This window comes from Empidonax traillii, unplaced genomic scaffold, assembly GCF_003031625.1.
Source record: "Empidonax traillii isolate 1590-97213 ecotype Southwest subspecies unplaced genomic scaffold, ASM303162v1 scaffold2387:size25334, whole genome shotgun sequence".
Classification (NCBI taxonomy): domain Eukaryota; kingdom Metazoa; phylum Chordata; class Aves; order Passeriformes; family Tyrannidae; genus Empidonax; species Empidonax traillii.
In genome coordinates this window covers 18948-21897 of record NW_020957580.1, presented here as the reverse complement: position 1 = coordinate 21897, position 2950 = coordinate 18948, and positions in this window count along the sequence as shown.

The window sequence follows — 2950 nt, the reverse complement described above, 5'->3', positions numbered from 1 at the left end:
GGTCGCTGTGTCCGTCATCGCTGCCATCATCGTCATCATCGGCCTCATCGCAGTCGGTGTCTGGAAGCTCCGAGCCGGTAACTCACGGGATGGGGGTCGGGAAGGGGCCCGGATCCGCCCGGCAGCATTCCGGGGATCCTGTGCCACGGGTGCTGATCCCGCTTTCTTTCCATAGGGAAGAGGGAGGGCTGTTGGTGGGGAGGCTCTGGAGACATACATACACTACCTATGAGATCTAAAATATGTCTGATTTATTAGGATAGCTCAGGGTTTTTATAGCATCTGTATACAAGGTCTCCTGACAAGAAGCACACAATTGGTTACAGGTCACTGTCCAGTTGTAAACATACATTACAAATACCTTTATAATTGGTTATTAACAGATAACAAGGCAATAGTTTACTTTATCGAACACCACCTTCTTCTTGGCACCAATTTCTCTTTGTTCTTGAAAAGACACCCGCAGCCATCTTGGGACCTATAACTTATAGTACCTATAAAACTATGTAAAAGTTTGTAAAAGTTTATAAAAGTCTATAAAAGTACCACACACAATATAAATTGCTCACACATTCATCATGTTTCTCCCACAAATCCCCTTTTTTGTTTTTGAGTAATTTATATTACACTAATACATTCTTAACTTTCCACTAAGATATTATAACACACAAGTACATATATCCATCACCATTAAAAATAACACCTTCACACACTTATCGTTTATTTCTATCTTATAATGCTAAAATTTATCCCAGACTAAAATTTAATGGATAATATGTCAAGTTCACACCAAGCACTCTTTTTAAAGCCTAAATTTCTATTGATTATATGATACTACACTATAAAACTACCTTATAATAATACTGGAAAAAACTCTGTAATTCTGAATAGTTTATCTACCACAGTGTCAACCTTGTTCTGCAGAATCACTCCCTTTCCAAGGTCTTCTCCAACGTGTAGGCAGCCACCGAACTCCTGTATCTGTGAGGACACAAGCATACCCTCTGCCAGTTAGTTTTACCTCTGCAGGCCCCTTCCAGACCCTGGTTTGTGGGTTATTGTACTGAACTTTCACTGTTACCTGTGGATTTACTAAGCCTGACTGCATAGAAGTATTATGAATTACAATGGGAGGGTCCGATCTTCCACCCGTCAACCGTAAAAATTCAAAACATATAACACTTTTGCAAGTCGGTTATGTGGGCTATCCAGCTCTTCTCCCCCTTTCTGTTTTTGCAAAAGGGATTTCAGGACTCCATGAGCTCATTCGACAATAGCTTGTCCCGTAGGAGAATGAGCTATGCCGGTAACGTGAGAAATACTTCAATTCTTACAGAATCTGTGAAAACACTGCGAGGTATAACCAGGCCCATTATCGGTCTTAATTTTTGAGGGAACTTTGAGGGCTGCTATACGTGCATGCATATGACGGATGACATATCTGGCACCTTCTCCAGTATGAGCAGAGGCCCATATAGCATGAGAAAAAGTGTTAATGCACACATGCACACACTTCAACCTTCAAAACTTATCAACATGAGTGACATTCATTTGCTAAAGTTGCAATGCCTGCAAACCACGAGGATTGACCCCCAAGCCAATGCTCACTTCCGTGGCAGGCTGAACAGGTCTACACTACACTCTATACCGTTAAGGGGTTGCAGTGTGCCATCTGTAACACCTGGAAGTAAGTTCCATTTCCAGTCTATTCCTCCCTGCCAGGGCACATCGAGATGTCCTTCCAGCAGCTGTAAAAACAGTAATCCCCTCTACAGGATCATCTGAACGCAACATAAGCTGTTCAATAATCTGATGTTGTAACAAAGGCAATAACTTGTCTGATGGATAATGATTTGTGATCAGTCCCTTAAAATCTGCCATAGCTATTTGGAATGGTCCAGATGTCTCAAACAACCACTCCAAATAGCCCTGAGCGACCAGCATAAATATTACAGATGGATCCCTTCCAGTTAATTCACAAATCCATCGCCTTCCCTTCATGACAAGGTGTGCAAACAATTCAGGTTGTGTCATGATTGTCTTTTTGGGCTGATAGGGCAGGAATACCCATTCCAAAGTTCTGACACTGACTGCTATTTGACAGATGACACCTAAGGGATGTTGTCTACTCCCTCCAGAGTTGACAATCAGATACTGGACTGGCTGATCTTCTAGTATTCTACAGGCGTACCCTGCAGCTATCTTACCTGAGATGTTAACTATAGCTGCTTTTTGCACGTCTGACAAGTCTCTCCAAAGGTCTGCATTAGCATCAGACCCTAGCAAAGGCATCAGAGGAGCTATGGTTATTCTACAAACAGGTCTCACCCACTGTATGTCACCAAGTAGCTTCTGCACATCAGTCAAGGTTTTTATGTCAGTGTTAATGGTTAACTTCTGTGGCTTTACAATACTAGATGTAATGGTCCAACCTAGATACTGTCAAGGCTCTTGCCTCTGAATCCTCTCAGGAGCGATTAGCAGACCACGTTGACCTAATTCCTGTTCTAACTGCAACAACAACACAGGGATATCTAAATTTTTACTTGCTAATAAAATATCATCCATGTAGTGATAAACCAGTAGCTCAGGATGCTGATTACGAAACGGCTGCAAAGCCCAAGCAACATAGAGCCAACACATCACAGGTGAATTTTTCATCCCCTGTGCAAGAGTAACCCATTTAAACCTTTTTGCTAGCTCTGCTTTGTTTCCTAAGGGCAAATTTTGCAGTATTATCTGGATGCAAGAAGATAGTAAAGAAACAATCTTTTAGATCTATTATCAGTATGGCCCAATCATGTGGAATCATTGTAGGGGAGGGTAAACCCGGTTGTAAGGTTCCCATATCCTCTATGACTGCATTAATGGCTCGTAGATCATGCAATAGTCTCCATTTTCTTGACTTTTTTGGAATGACAAATATAGGAGTATTCCATGGGCTTGTAGA